The 16,134-nt window shown below is 35.9% G+C and overlaps 1 protein-coding gene across 1 annotated transcript in view; it reads left to right on the forward strand.

Annotated features, from left to right (window-relative positions):
- The window catches only part of galnt1 (polypeptide N-acetylgalactosaminyltransferase 1), a 69,593-nt gene that overhangs the window by 19,667 nt on the left and 33,792 nt on the right, over positions 1-16,134 (forward strand). Inside the window, exon 2 of the mRNA XM_015370851.1 lies at positions 13,113-13,226. The gene's annotated coding sequence lies outside the window, so the exon portion shown is untranslated. The remainder of the gene's footprint in view (positions 1-13,112; positions 13,227-16,134) is intronic.

The raw sequence follows: 16,134 nt of genomic DNA on the forward strand, positions 1-16,134 counted from the left end.
AAACGCCCTCACAATGGAACAGTGAATATTAGACACAGATTATTTATTTTTTTATGTAAGAGGAAAAATGAAAATGGAAAAATCAGAGCTTAAAATAAAACTCAAGATTTGTACTTTTTTATGTTGTGTAATTTTCTTTTTCTTCGAATTGATATTATAAAACTGGTATCGAAAAAAGTATCGTACAGGAACTGGTATCGAAGTGAAGGTATAGGTATTGGTACCGGAACCCGAAAATTTTTGAACAATACCCAGCCCTACAAAAGACTAATGTCGAATTTATTGGCCGACATTTAAAATCTCTGATATTTTTATGCTGATAGAAACTCTCTGCTTCTGTTAAATTTTTGTTACTCACTGGTTAATTTTACATGGATCAGTTGTTTAAATGCCTTTTGTTGTTGACTTTTGTTCCCTGTTTTAGTAATTATACTTGATCAAGCCTTTTCTAACATTCTACAGTATAAAATAAGTAATACAAGCTTGTATGATTTTAGCTAATATTGTATCGGGTCAAAAGTGGGTCGACCAATCCTCAAAGCTGCAATATCAGTGTCGTAAAGGAAATGTACAATCTTTAATTGACTTTTTACATCCCTAGTTTAAAGGTATACAAGGTGTTTATAAACGTGTTTAAGAAGACATTTTAATTTGTATCTTTCAGAGCTTTTGCAGCATAAAGCAAAAAAAAACAAAAACAAAAAAAACAACAACTTCTAATTACTTGCTAATCATTTAAAATATCCTTTTTTATGACAATTCTTTAGTTGCGGATAAATGGCAGTGGAGCAATCACAATTTCAATATCACTTAAGGCTGAGCAGCATATTAGGTTTTTGGAGTAGAAACAGAACCTGTTGTGCAGCTCTGTACCCTGTCAGGATGATTCATCTATCTTTTGGTGACCCTGATAAAGTTGCAGCAGGGATGAACACGGCCATCCATCTCAACGTCTTATCGGCTGGCATCCTGCTACTCCTAGTGTCTGTGTGTTTGTCTCTGAGGACTCTTTGAATAGAGTTGTTCTGACTTAGTCACATGGATAGCCATATCAACAGTTCGTCCTGACTGATGGACTGCAGAACAACACATTCATTGTTTTGCTTTCAAAGTGTAGCTGTGCATACTAACCCACCAGGAATTGCATTTCCACCAACCCTCAAATGTTAGTTGCTCTGTAATCATTTATCTCTGAACTCTGTGTGTGCGTGTGTATGTGGGTGTGTGTTTGTTTGTGTTTTATGTGTAATCTGCCCGAAGGGGGATTTGGGTCAGTGAGGCCAGACCATGAAGAGACAGAGCAGCAGGATACTACCACTGTATCTTCTCAGGCACACATGTCTGTCTTAATTCAGTATCAGGAATATGAACTTTTTGGTTTTAATTATCCTGAATGATAACTGCAGGAACCTGTCTCAGATACCAGGTTCCTCTTTGTTAACATTCTCTCAAATCAATGGCTGCTTATGTTTTCGACTATTCTTTTTTTTGTCATTCCTTGTTTGTCGAGTCAATACAGTGCCTCTAGGTTCTCTGTGCTCGAAAACAACAAAATCATGACTGAATAAAGATCCATGATAATCAGTTTATTAATAAAATCTGGAAAAATGCTGTGCATTTTTGTATTTGTCTTGAGGAACATCCTTGCAGAGTCCTCTTTAACAGGCAACAGCAGATGTATGTGTTTTGGAGTGTGTGTCTACTAGGGCTGTTAAAAAAATGACTGCAGTGCAGAAGAAGTATTTAAAATCAAAATTGTGGCTGCGATTTTTATTTAGGTTTTTCTCTGCACTTACCAGAAACACGCTATATAGATATACAAAACATGTTTGTAGTCAATGTCTAATTAAAACAAGAAACAAACATGTATTATCTGAAAATTGTCCTTTTTAACATAAAGTTAGAACTTCTATATACCAAATCTGTATTAAAAATTTTACTGGTTCTCAAACAAATCATAAAATTCCTGAGAATGCACACATTTGCAATTTTTAAAACCAAAGTGTGACGGCCGACCTATTTTAAGCATATCAGCACCGTCCGGATGGCTGGTGGGAGAAACCCTGTGATTTGCTCTTTTTCAATTTAACATGACCAAACATTGATTGTGTCTGTGATTTTAAAAAATTGCTATTATACGAATAATATTATACATGGGATTATTTGTCCAGCCAAAGTCTTCTCCATCCTTAAACATCCAGATAATCAAATTGTATACACCCTTTTTCCAAGTCGGTGGTCATGTATCATATTGTTTATTGTTATTAGGATAAAAAAATCAGATTTATCATCTAAACTGCAAATTAGAATAAATTATGTTTTTTAGACCAAACATAAGCCTTCTACATGGTTGCCTTTTCTTTTTTTTTTTTTCTTAGCTCCATCAGTCTTCCTTTAAAATTCAAACCCACCACTATAGAAGAGTAACCCTACATCATGGTATTAGCCAGGCCATAATTATGTTGTCATTCACTCGACCATTTTGATTTGCATTGAAGGTTGATGTGCATTGATTATTTTTCTCTGCAAATAACATTTTGTAGGTTGACCAAAAAATACAGTTTTAGTTCCTTCCAATTAGAGGATTTTCTTACATATTTTCTGTGTCCTCTACTTGGTTTGGGGATAGTTGCAGACATTAATTCTTGTGACTTTCACGCAGCAGCAAATTTTTTTTTCTTGTGAAAGCACTAAGATTTGTGGAGTGCATTGGTAATAGTAGTAAATGTAGTAAATAAAATGTCTTGTTCAGATTAGATTTTGGCTGCAATCAATCACATAAACAAAATGGTCCTCAATAAATTATTAATTACTAATTTCTTTGCTTTGGTTTAATCAAGCATGCTCTATTTTGCAATGTCTCCCATGTGATTTGAGTTTCCACCCATTCAAAAGGTTGAACCCATATGCTTGTTATGAAACGTCCCTTTAGAGTTGCCTCTGAATTAAGTGGAAAAGTAATACTCTACTTTAGAAATGTAAATATGAATCAGATAAATAAGATTGGCTAATCTTTCGAATTCATATATTTCTTAAATGAACAGTGTGTAACTAATTTGGCTTTTTATAAGCAAACATATTGCTTTCATAAATACACATTCTGCCAAAATCACATTAAAAGTTAAAGTGATCCCACAGTTTACAATTAGCTTCTTTATATATGCATAAGTGGCCACTCACCCAATTAAAAACACCATGTTGCTTTGTCATCTTTGTTCATGGCAGCCTCTATGAAGACACGCTGTTGGTGGAACAGACTAAGGAAAGATGATCTCAAATCCTATTATTTGCTGTTGTCTTGTTGAAATGAAGTTTCTTCCATACTCCTTTTCCCAAAGAGAGGTAAGAGAAAGTTGCCAAGAAAAGAGAAAGCAGTAATAACTGACAGAAAACGAGCGTCTACATTGGCGTAGCTTTTACTAGTTGGAGGTAATTCAGGTTTTAGGGAGACAGAGGTTGCTTGCTTTCTGCTGGACAGGAAAGATAAATTAGGGTAAAAGTTAAGTTTATATTGGCGTTATTTTAGAAACAAGGCAGTGGAGTCCAGCAGCCACTCTGTCCTCCCAGCAGAAACAGCTAGTTTGTTTGTTAGCCTACACTGGACAGCACCATTCAAACAGTTATTGGTCGCTCCAGGACAGTTGTAGCTTAATGGCATCAGTAAAAAAAAGATTCCGTATTGTTCTGTACCAGACAACTGACGGGACAGTTGATATTGTGCTGGATGTTGACATTTATGACCATCAATGTCATAAATGTGACAGGGTTGCCACTTTTTTACACTGTGGCTTTCATAGTAATTATTATGTGCTTATTGGCAAGATTAATCTTCACACAACTAAAGGGTATTATCAAGGTTATGCAAAATGATGACTGTCTAGACCCAATTCCCACCATGTCTGAGGGATTTGAATCTCTATTTTGCACCTTGCTGCAACCGTTAACATCAGAGAATGATCACAAAGTGTTTCTCAGCCATTTTGTTTGTTTGATCACCTGATTATTGAGAAGAATCAGCCAAATCTAAACAGGCCTTCTTTGTAAACCTGATATGATAAAACACTCACTTCCTGTGGCTTATACTTTCTTCATCACACTCATTGAAGTATGTTTCTTTGGGAGGGGTTCCTTCTGCACACTTTTAGCTCTCACTCCTCAAATGGTGAGAGTGACAGTGTATGTCACATGAAAGGTATTTGGTCTGTATTGGCAAGTATCTGCAAGCCTTACACACATTTGCTATAAGTTACAGACGAATGAAGTGGCTGTGTCCAGTCAATTTCTTTATAATTTGCAGTGTTTACGAAAATGCTTGTGATTTTTCTCAAGTTAAATATTTTCTAAATACAGACAAGCTGAGGCAGGGGGCTGCCTGCGTGGCATGTATAACTTTGCTAGTTATTATACTTACAGATGCCCTGAAGTGCAATGCTCAAGTTTTATTCTCATCATTTTCAATTTTGAATTTTGTGCAAAAATAAAATGAGCACCCCAGGCACTTTTAACAGTGTGTGAATTTAGTTGTATTAAACCGGGGGCCTAAAGAGATGTAATAGGATGGAAAGAAAAAGGAAAATCCCTGACTTCTTAATAAGGCTGGGTATCTTAATAAGGCTAGATTTAAGAGGATGGCCAGATTAGTCATGCCAGGAGCTCACAGTGGGTTTTACCTGAAGTCTTTAAGCTCAAGTTATTGCTGAACACTTTGAACGCACAATGGAAGCTTATTGAAGTTTATGTAGTGTGACGAGGGGTGTATGTGTGTGCGCATAGTGACATGGGCTATCGATCTCATGATGGAGCTGCTTAAATGAAATACTGTTATCACTAGCTCCATTTAAGAATGTGTGTGAGTTTATCTTCATGCATTGTGTGTATATTTAGATGTCATCCACTTATCGATTGTTCATATTGCTGCAACCAAAAAACTATTAAATGTCAGTCTTTAACAGTAGGGCTTGAGACCAAAGCAGATAAAGTGACACAATATTGGTTTGCCATTATGTTTTCGTCCAGTGTTTTGTCTGTGTGAATACAAAGAACAGGAAGCAGAATATTAAGATACAATGTTAAATGTTCTTCTGGTTGTATTTAATTGAATTCCATCTTTTTATTCATAGATCCCATCATATTTCATTTCACAGAGAGCAAATTACAGCCATTAACAGGCAGAATTCTGGAGATTGGAAAACCTTAAACAAGCATCACTGAATACTGCATTTAAATGGAGAGTTTAGAATTATTGTGAGAAAGATATAGGCTGGCCAGCTGAATAAGGCTCCATACTCTCTGGTTCAAATCAGACCAGACCAATCACAGCCTGGGAGGCTGGTCCATGATACAGAAGTGCTTTTCTGTATTCAAAACAGTCCAGGTTGGAGCTGCAAAGGATCAGTGTTTTAATGGTGCCCTTTTTTATGTCCCACAAGAGTTGTTTATATGGTTAGAATGTCAACATTTGTATTCACACTTTGTCTATTGCGACGGAGTATTAGGGCCAGGCTAGAGATTTTATTTTTCTTCTATTTCGAGAATAAAGCCGTAACGTTACGTGAATAAAGTCGTAAAATTACGAGAATAAAGTAGCAACGAGAATAGTCATAAAATTATAAGAAATAACGTTGTAACATTATGAGAATAAAGTAATAAAAATAACAAGAATAAAGTTTTAAAATGATGAGAATAAAGTTTTAAAATGACGAGAATAAAGTCTTAAAATGACGAGAATAAAGTCATAATATTACGAGAAAAAGTCACAACGAAAATAGTCATAAAATTACAACAATAAAGTCGTAATGTTAGGAGAATAATGTCCTAAAATTATGAGAAACAAGTTGTATTTCATGACAACTCTTACAAGAAGCACTTTCTACCCTAAAATGAGGAATGTCGAGCATTATGTGACGTAATACTTTGGAATCTGTTTGACAAATAAGGAAATCTTTTAGCACAGCACCAGCATCAAATTGGGCAGTTTGTCAAAGTGGATTCAAGTTGCTGTTTGCTGGTGCTGGTCGGCCGTCATGTGGTGGTCGGAGCTCGAAACTTCCTTTCTGAAACGGGTTGTTATATGATGACTTCATTCTCGTACTATTACAACTTAATTCTTGTAATGTCACGACTTATTCTCGTAATGTCACGACTTTATTCTTGTAATATGAAAACAGAAAACATAGACATTATACATACGGGGGGATGCCGTGTCTGAGGCCTTTTTGTCCTGAAAGCCAACCTTTATGGGATGGCTTAAATGTTTATGAAAAAATAGGCTTGAAGAGGCAGTTTAGTAAATTATTATTAGTGTAAAGGAGGAAAAATATGGAGTCGATGCAATGCACATTGTAAAGATACTCGTGCAACTCCTTTAGGTACATAGTAATAAGCCAACAAATGTGAAATATAGCTGGTTCAATATGCCTTCTTTTAATAAAAGCAATTAAGATGTTAGTGCTGCAGGTTTAGCTTTGTTTTCATTATGTTTTTTATTAGTCTTCCTTTTGACTTTTTAACTGTTTTTAGAATTTTATTGTTAGTCTTTTTAATTAAAAGGGGGCTGTCGAGACACTGGCTAACTTTTATTCTGGTTTTATTGTACGCAAGTTTTGCATATATTAGAAAAAGAAAGGAAAAAAAAGCATTGTTTAAAAAATATATTAAAATCCCATTTTACCAAAAAATCAGAAAAGGCAATTGAACTCTTCATATTAGTTGTAAGAATTTAGTTCTGGATCTGAATTGCTGCCAGGAGCTTCTGAGCACACAGCTGGGGGGCATATATGCTCTGAAGCTTGATCCTGTTAACAAGGCTGCTGGCCAGAACTGGGACCAAATACAAATCACAAGTTTCCAGATGTCACCAAGGGACGTGGGGAGAGATATGGGAGTTTTTGACTTAATCTAGCTGGTGTAATCACACAGGACACAGACAACTGGATGTTGTAAGGATGTGTGTGCATGCATGCAGTGCGTATCTTGTTGTATATGGTTACACACATTAGTAGTGGTCTAGTGGCCTGCAGCTCTGTTTCCTGTGTTCTGTGCTCTCTGTAAACAGGAAGTAGGTCTCTGTCTTTCTGTCTGTTACTTTGTCCTTTCATCTAGCCTGTCTTTCCTTTATTCCTTAATTCATCTTCCTCTCCTTCATTCATTTGCTTATATACATTCTCTCGATATACAGACCCGCAAGCAGCATTAAATGTCTTTACGATGCAAAGCAGTGCTGTGCAGCATCAGGACAGCACGCCACTGAGAAGTTAATGCAGAGTACTTTAATGACAGTTTTTTTTTAGGCATCTGAGATTTGTTCCTAAATCCTTGCTTAAAGAAGTTATTCTATCCTGCATGATGCCTATTGCTATATTTTAGGTAGAAACATTTTCACTGTTGGAAAAAACATCAATCTGAACAGAAAAACAACAATTAGGGCTACAACTAAACAGGTTTTTGTTAATTGATTAATCTGTTAATTGTTGTTTCAATGAATTGATTTATAATCAGAGAGCAGAATGTTTCATTAAAGGATTTTTACAGAATTTAAACCAGATTAAAACAATTTTTTTTTTTTTTTTTTACCCCTGACGAGTTCTGGATAGAGCATATTGATGGAAAAAAAAAAGGATTTTTTTTTTTAATCTTAAATGCAAAATGTTATACATAATGTTTTACATTTTTGATTAACAATTATTGTTCTAAGTGGGTTGCTCTGTCAGCTAAATGCTATTTTAGAGTCTCTATCCCCCAGTTAACAATTAATCGATTAATAAATTAGTTGACGATAATTGATTAATCATGTTTAAAGCAATTAATTGTTTCAGTTCTAATAAAAAAAAAAAAAAAATATATTTTCATTTAAGCTTCATTTTTAAGGGTAAACATTCATTTGCCTGATCAGTTAACTCTAAATAATGACTGGCTGCAAAAATGCAGAGGAAATTGATATTTTTGCTACTTATCATGTATATAAAAACTAAGAATTACCACTAGTTCAGAGCCTTAACCACACAAACCAACAGAATGTTCTCGGATTTCTAACTTTCAGTTTATTGACAATTAGATAAACTTTGTGTATGACTCTTTGGATTCTTAAATAGGGACAATGTACTTGTTTAATCCTCTGTTGGGTTCAAATGTAGTTCCTCTATGAACATGTACTTTTTTTCATCAGGCTTAGAGCTTAAAGAAATCCAAAAATTAGTGTCAGTCAGGAGATGCTTATTTATGCATCGCTGCTTTAATTTTTACTTTAGATTTAAAATGGAAATTATAAATGAATAAAAACATGTTTTTGCTGTATGTGTTTTCATTTTCTCCTTGTTTGATTAATTTAAAAAAGAAAGAGTCACAAGTATCTTATTATATCAGGGTGATGGAAGCCGATATACTGCTTAACATTATTGTTTACCTCTGGGTAAATGTGTGAAAGTGTATTATATTGGAATGTCGGCCTTATGTGATTCATATAACACATCAATGTCTCTTGGTCAGTGACATGAGCCAAAGATGTCCCTAAATGAGTAACACTAATCAAGGTCAGATATACATTTTGCTAAATGCTTTTATATGACAAAAATGACAAAGACTAAATATCTCTGGTTAGCTTATAATGTGTGGTCTGCTAGGGATTTTCTCAAATCCAGCTAGTCTTGTTTTGATTTTTTAAAAGCAAATAATTCTGTTACATTTATTATATTAAAAGTCTATTACTGAGTGTCCGCTGAGATGGAGCCAGCTGCTTCATGCATGCTTTCTACTCTATTCCTGGTATTCCTGTTTTTCTACCTTGGGCTTCCCCTGGAAATCTGTCAGAAATGGTGAGCTATGACCACGGCTGCCTGTAATAGAGTTGTTGTCATCTTTCCTCCAGTGTCTGTTTTGCATCAATTTTACACGTGTGTGCGTGTGTGTAGATTGCTTTGGGCCATGCAAGGTCTTTGTTTTATCCAGAGATTTAGAAAGAAGAGGCTAGACCGAGCAGGAGGCTGAATTATGACTGGAAGGAAAAAAAGGAACCATTCGGACTATGAGCTGGCACAGCTCTGTTTGTTGTTACTAATACAAAAGATGTCATCTTTGGACTCCCTGTGTTAGAACATAAGCTACAAACGGAGTCAGATAACACACACAGAGATCCTGGCTGAGATCCATAACACATACAAATGCAAACAGTTGCTCGGAGAACGTAAAGCTTGAAGAGATCCGTCACCAGTCTCCCCTGTGGCTGTTTCTGTGGAGCAGTTCGGATAAACACTCAGAGTTGGCCGGGTGTTTGCAGTGTTCACTGTGAGCTTGGGGAATTGTGAAAGATTAATTTGACTACTTATTTGGATTTAGCTCTGTTCATGCTACCTTTCAAAAAGTCCAGTACAAAGTGTCTCAACTGAGTTCACATCCAGGCTGACTTTAGAGCTCCTCTAAATGCACTATATTTTCTTCTTCTTTTTTTCATTCAGAGAACATAATTTTATTTTTAAGTAAACTTCTGCTCAGTACCATGTATGTTTTTCTGCTTCAGTCATTGGCCTCTTGGATTTATAACAGGAACTACGTGGACCTGAAGTGAATGGAATGAGGGCTGCTTCGGAGAGGAAGCTGTTGGACTTATGGATTATTAATAGGGATAGTGCACAGCTGAATGAACACTGCTTAACGAAGTAGTCATATGAAATGTAAAGACTGAAAAATACTTTTACAAAAAACACAATATTTATACAGGTTTTCTAAGTAAAAGGTATTTTATTATCTCTACATCTGATGAGCCTGTGAAGCTACTGTTGTTGAATAACGTTTTTTAAGGTGTGTGCTTTAAGCTTCACACTGTGTCTGGAGACCCTTACATTGTAATAAGAAATAACTACTTCAGTCACTGCTCAATAGTGTCATTGAGCCCACTAATTGAAATACATGTTTTGCTAAGCTTCTTTCCCACTGAAACTACTGGGTAAACATATGTTTTTCAAGCATTGGTCAACCCACAAACATTCTACATTTGGCTCCCTTCCCGTTGGCAAAAGAAGCTGGGTTTAACCCCTTGCTGGCAAGCTGTGTGACCTCTGTTCCCCTGCAGCATGTCTGGTCCCTCTGAATCCCTCTCCCTGCGGCATGTTTTACGAATGTAAACATTTGTTTTGATTGGTTAGACTGGACATGGCTGGCGCACTGTGTTGACATCCATACGTTGCGTTCAATGGTGTCACGTAATTTAGCGGGCAGAGCCAGCGCTGGTGTTCCCACAGTATCCCGATCAGAGCTGAGGCAATTTTAATGAGTCTTTTGACCCGGGTAGGCGTGTGTCAGTGACCCACTCCCACTAAAATCAGATTGTTCCTGGGTTTAAACAGGCTTTTCAACCAATGGAAAAGGGGTAATAGACTAAATTTATAGCACCTTGTTTATGAAAGCAGTGCAGGTACTTGGGATAAAAAGTAAATGTTAAGTAATTTACTAAAAAGATTTTCATTAGAAGGAAATATTGTCTTAATACCACCTTTGTTAAACATTGCTGAGGTTGACGTCTTATTTCTACCTTCCTGTTGCAGCTTTAGTAGAGCTTCTCAATTCATCAAAGATGAATCGCAGCTTTAGTGTGGAAAATAATCATCAGGGAATGCTTCTATGGAAAATACATTGTGATATAAAATTTCACGTGCCATTAATGCCATATACATAGTATATATTCAACCATTCAAAGTGCCTCCGACGATTTTAAATGGCAACACCACAGCTGAGATTCCTGAGCTCATGGAGAATGAGGATATTGTGTTTTTGTAGACAAAAATAAACTGATCAGATTAATCAGAATATCTTTCTTTAGTTTGCAATTATATATTTCCATGAAACAGTGCAGCCTTAGTTTCCTATGGAATCTAGACTGCATACCCTAAGTTTAAAATGTAAGATATTTCAAGTGAATTGTTTTAAACTAAACGGGGATTCTTTTAAATACTGTGGCCTTTTATAAGACGTAAGAACATGTATGCAAGTCTGGATTGAAATCTTTACTCCTAAATATATTGACTTTTTCAGACATTGCTATTAAATGTTGCTTTTTTCTGTTGAAACTAATCTTAAAACAATACGTTATGATAATTACACTTTATTAATTGTGATTAATAAATAAGTGAAATAATTGTCAACAAATTTAAGAATCAAATAATGTTTAACTTAAGCAATTAGAAAAAAAAAACTGACTAAGAGCAGTAATTAAGCCAAAACTGTAGAAAAAAATATACATTTTCCATTTGAGGGGGGAAAAAAACTTGTCCTTAAATATCTTCTATCAAGGAAAGTGAAATTTCTGGGCTTAGAAAATGAGTCTTATTTAATAATATTTTTCTGAAATGTTTGGATAATGTTGGACATTTAAGTTCAAACATTTGTTTACTGAGGTTTGCTAGTTAACTAAGAATATCTTTGTCTAGATTGATTGAAAAATAACTAGCTAGTTTTCTCAGTTTACTAAAATAGATGGCTGCATGTTTTTTTCTCATCTCCTTTGAGCGGGGTGCATTTCAACACAACTAGACTTAACCACTATCTGATTAGAAGACTTAGAATATTCACACAGCATTACAAAGATTGGTTTCATCTGTCACCTTCGTTCTGTCTGATCTGGGCAGATTCTTTGTCTTAAATGTATTAATGCCCTTCAAAATGGATATGGAATAATTTTTTTAAAATTCTTGTTTTGCAGAAAGACGTGAGAAATATAGATGATTAGCAACTTTATCAAACACAAGTTTAAAAAAAATAGTTTCTCATTTAAACTAAACTTAAAAGAGTTAAGCATCAAACTGTGATCCAGTGCAATACTGTCTCAGTCTTGTCTGCTTTTCTTGCCTTGTGCCTTTGGTGACATTCAGCACTCTTACAGTGTGAGACAAGTTAAAAGAGAAATGAGGACAGGAAGAGGTTTGCACTGCAGACAAAGCAAAGACAGATTATTTGCTATTTGCACTGCAGTGTTGTGTATGGCTGTGTAGGTTTGTTTTTGGACTGTCAAGGGAATTTTATAAGTATTTATAGAAGCTTTTGCTCTATCTGCTTCCAGTTTGCAGATGGATTATGTTTCATTCATTTCTGTGAAGATTTCTGCAGAAAATGGGACTGAAAAAAAAGATGACTGAAAATGCATGTTTAAGATAAATAAAAAGCATGAAAAGTTAGATAAGGAGTGATGAGTCACCCAGGATAAAACAGAGGGACATCTTTGGTGGTCAGAATCCTCCATGAGCTGATGCAAAGCTGCACTGCAGCAAATTGCTCCCACTGCCACTAACACAGAAGTGTGTAGGCTTGCAGAAAGAGATTTATGTTATGGCTGCTGTTGTATTACAAACCTAATACACTCATACTGTACGCAGACAAGCAGATTCAAGTCCCAGAGGACCAGGATGAAGACTTGGCTTTAAAGTAGGCCAGAGGCCAAATTTAAGGCTACAGAGATGCTCATACACATAAACTCACGTTGAATCATTCTCACTCTCCCTCTCATCTCATCTCATCTCAGCGGATTTTACAAAAATAGCAGATTAATCCGGTGAAGTGAGCAGTTCTGGGACTTTATCAACCGTCTATCCTTATTTTCATCCACGACCACCTCTCTTTGACATTTTCCTTTTTTAAGTCGTTGAAATTTCTGTAATTTTTGTTTGACCCTTGGATGCTTATTGAGCAATTGAAGATGATACATTTATGAGATGACAGTAAGTTGAACGGGCAATTTATTACCTTGCAAAGTTCACCATGCGGACTTTTCTGAGTGAAAGATGATGGATCTAACTCGGAAGTGCTGATACCACTGGAATCGAAGTTGGTGACATTCAGACTCAATTTAACTTTAGTTGGAGGGGACTTCTGCAGTAGTAGTTTTTACATTGTCAGGAAGTCTGCGGCTATCTTTTAGGTGAGGAGGGTGGTTTGGGACATTTCAGATGGAATGAGAAACAATTTCTTAAACAGCTGTCACTATGCAGTTTCTTACTTCTAAAATATGTTTCCCTACCTTACTTTTTAGAGACTGCACACATCTTTAACCGTTTCTCTTCCCAGCATCTTTGCTATTTGCTTACGTTCTCATTGAAGCAAGTGTTAATTTTTTGTTTCATCTTTTCAAGGAGCATGTTTGAGTGACACATAAAAGAGGAAGTGGGATCCCTGAGGCCCCGGCCCTCTCTACCAGTGGAGCACCCTGCACATCTGGCCAGAGACCCCTCCAGTCATTAGGAAAGGTAGGAGTTTCATAATGAGTCAAAACATGATCAAACTAAACTTGATCCTTACTGATAAACATCTTCAGCTGCAACCTGTGATTATATGCAATGATAGACAAGATAAGAAATGGATAATGAGATAGATGAATTTCTCAATATGAAAAGCATGTTCGAAGTATGAGGGTCCCGAGATTCAATTCAATTCAGTTTATTTATATAGCGCCAATTCACAACACGTCATCTCAAGGCACTTTACAGTTCACCAGATCAAACAGTCAAATTGATTCAAAGTTTTCTATCTAAGGAAAACCAGTTAATTGCATCGGCTCATTGACTCGAATGCAATCTCTCATACTAAGCATGCTTGTAGCGACAGTGGAGAGGAAAAACTCCCTTTTAACAGGAAGAAACCTCCAGCAATACCAGGCTCAGTGTGAACGGCCATCTGCTAAGGCTGACCGGCGTTCATCTATAGCAGGATCAAAGATACACAAATGCAATGCTCTATTACAGCTCGTTATTATTTCTGTCATTAACATATGTACCAAAAACTAAAAGGAGAAACATCAAGAAAATGCTTAATTTTCAATTCTACCACCAATGTACTTTAAAGATCAGACGTACCTTGTAAGCATTTTATCAATATTAAACATTTCTTAAACCCCTGCCATCACTATAGTTTATCTGAAAGGAAAACATTGGCTGAATTGTGCTGGGTTTTACAATTTTTCCTCAAGGCTTTAAGATCCTACGTTATCAGTGATCTATAATAGAACAACTTACAATAAGTGCAGTTTGAGATTTTTTTATTGCTTTCCCTGTTGACTGATAGAAACTCATTGGTGAAATTTATTTTGTCTACATTTGTAGTTCTTACAGGTGAATCTGGATGGTTCTTCACTGTGACAAAACTAAAAGCCCTATATTGCTTGGAAGAAACGGGCCCAGATAGAATATTTTATCATTTGACATTCAAATTTGATCACAAAACCACAAAACCTTTCTCTGCAAACTCACTTACTGGATGTTTTAGGAAACAAAATTAAAATGTTCTGGTTTTGTCATAAATTAACAGCTGTTTCCTGATAGAAGAGAGTGTATTTAGAACTGTTGGATTGGAAAATTCCTGAGATATTACTGTTAACATGATGATGGACTGGCCTGGGTTGGAAGTTGCACCTGCATAAAGAGCTCTGAGTAACACCATTAATTTACCTACCCGGAGCAATGATGTCATAAGGCTTGGTGTTTTTAACTCTCTAAACAAACCATGATTATGAGACTGAAGTATTATTATGGCTGTCAGATCTGGTCCTGCCATCTTCCTACTGTCACTTAGCAAGTCTCTGCTCTGTAATTTACATCTAATTTGGGTGTAACATTTGCACTGTCACTTCCTATGAGTTGACTCAAGTCCCTCCTATATCATTGCCTTTCATTGCACCCAGTTCCAACATAACATGAAAATAACAGTAAAATCTGTTGCATAAGTTTCAGCTGTTACAAGTGTTATTAATGTCTTCTTGGATGCTTGAAATACATATTGATCTTTAGTGTGTATGCGTTAAGTTTATTCATACTACATTTATTTTTTTTTTCATACAAATAATCCTAAGCATTATTCTAAATAGTGTCATCATAGCCTGCAGTTATTCTACCAAATGTTAAACTAGTGTCTGTTTTGCTCCAGCTGTTTGGATATTTAATTCCACAGTGCTATGAAACTTCTTGTGCAAATTTAATAAAACTAGCTAGAATTGGGGATGCAAGTTATAGATTATCAAATTATTCCAAAGCTGATGGCAATTTTCTTATAGGTCCAAGTTGTTGCTTGTATAAAGAGGACCTTTAATAACATGAAAGGCTTAATATGTTTTCTACAGTATTCTAAATTGTGAGATGGGTATATTTTAACAATTTATAATGCCAGCTATATGAAGAATTCAAGGATTTTTTTATTGTCATATTAGTTTGCATTTGTATGTTTGTGGTAAGAAATTTTGACTTGGGTCCTAGTTCAATAGGCTTGATATTTAAAAAATAGGAAAAAGAAATAGATGAAATTGAACTGAGTGCGGTTCGAGTTCAGCAGACGAACAACTGTAGGGTAGAAACGGTTTCTGAGCCTGGTGGTCTTGCTTTAGATGCTGCACAGCGGTCTGTCTGAGTGGAGAGGTCTGTGCCTGACAGTCTGTGTATAGGATGGCTGGATTAAATATGGTATAGATTGCCTTTTCCCCTTGGTGAATTTCCAAGCTTTTGCATTTTTTTTAGAAGAGAAAAATCTATCTTGAGGTAAAAAAAAGAATGTAGATTTGACTCTCTATCCTTTTAAACTGCCTACTTGGTGCGAGGTTTTATAGTAATAGAGAGGAGCAACTGTCAAACATGCGAGGCCTGATGCATAAGTCAGCCGGATTAAACCATTCAAGCTGTATGTAAAATTATTTTGTCTATTTGTGTTGCTGGTGTCAGATGCATTGTGTAATTTCACAACCAGGAGGGGAACACAATTCAGATAGATGTCAGCAAGGTAAAACAGGAGCCGAGGGAAATAAAGACCTGATGTCTTAAAAGAGCAGCAGAGATAGACTGCTGTCATTCAGAGCAGCAGGAATGATTCAGTGGTTTCCGGGGCCTTTTTTTTGGCTTTGATTTATGTTTTAATGCATTCAATGTATTCAATGTGTGCTTTTTTTTGGTGGAGAAACTCAATGGTGCTCTCTGTAATCGTTAAAGGAACACCAGCTGTGATAGTAATGTGCATTGATTTCAGCCTAAAATACTTTGGAGATTGATTGGAGATTGAAGTGTGCAATTCCATTTTGCTCCTAAAGCAAGTTTTTGCATTTGTAATCAATTTCAGCAGTGACTTTTTTGTTGTGGTGGGCTCTTCTGTCTTTTAAGCATCTTCTTTAACCAAAGT

Source organism: Cyprinodon variegatus, unplaced genomic scaffold, assembly GCF_000732505.1.
Source record: "Cyprinodon variegatus isolate N-32 unplaced genomic scaffold, C_variegatus-1.0 Scaffold2, whole genome shotgun sequence".
Lineage (NCBI taxonomy): Eukaryota > Metazoa > Chordata > Actinopteri > Cyprinodontiformes > Cyprinodontidae > Cyprinodon > Cyprinodon variegatus.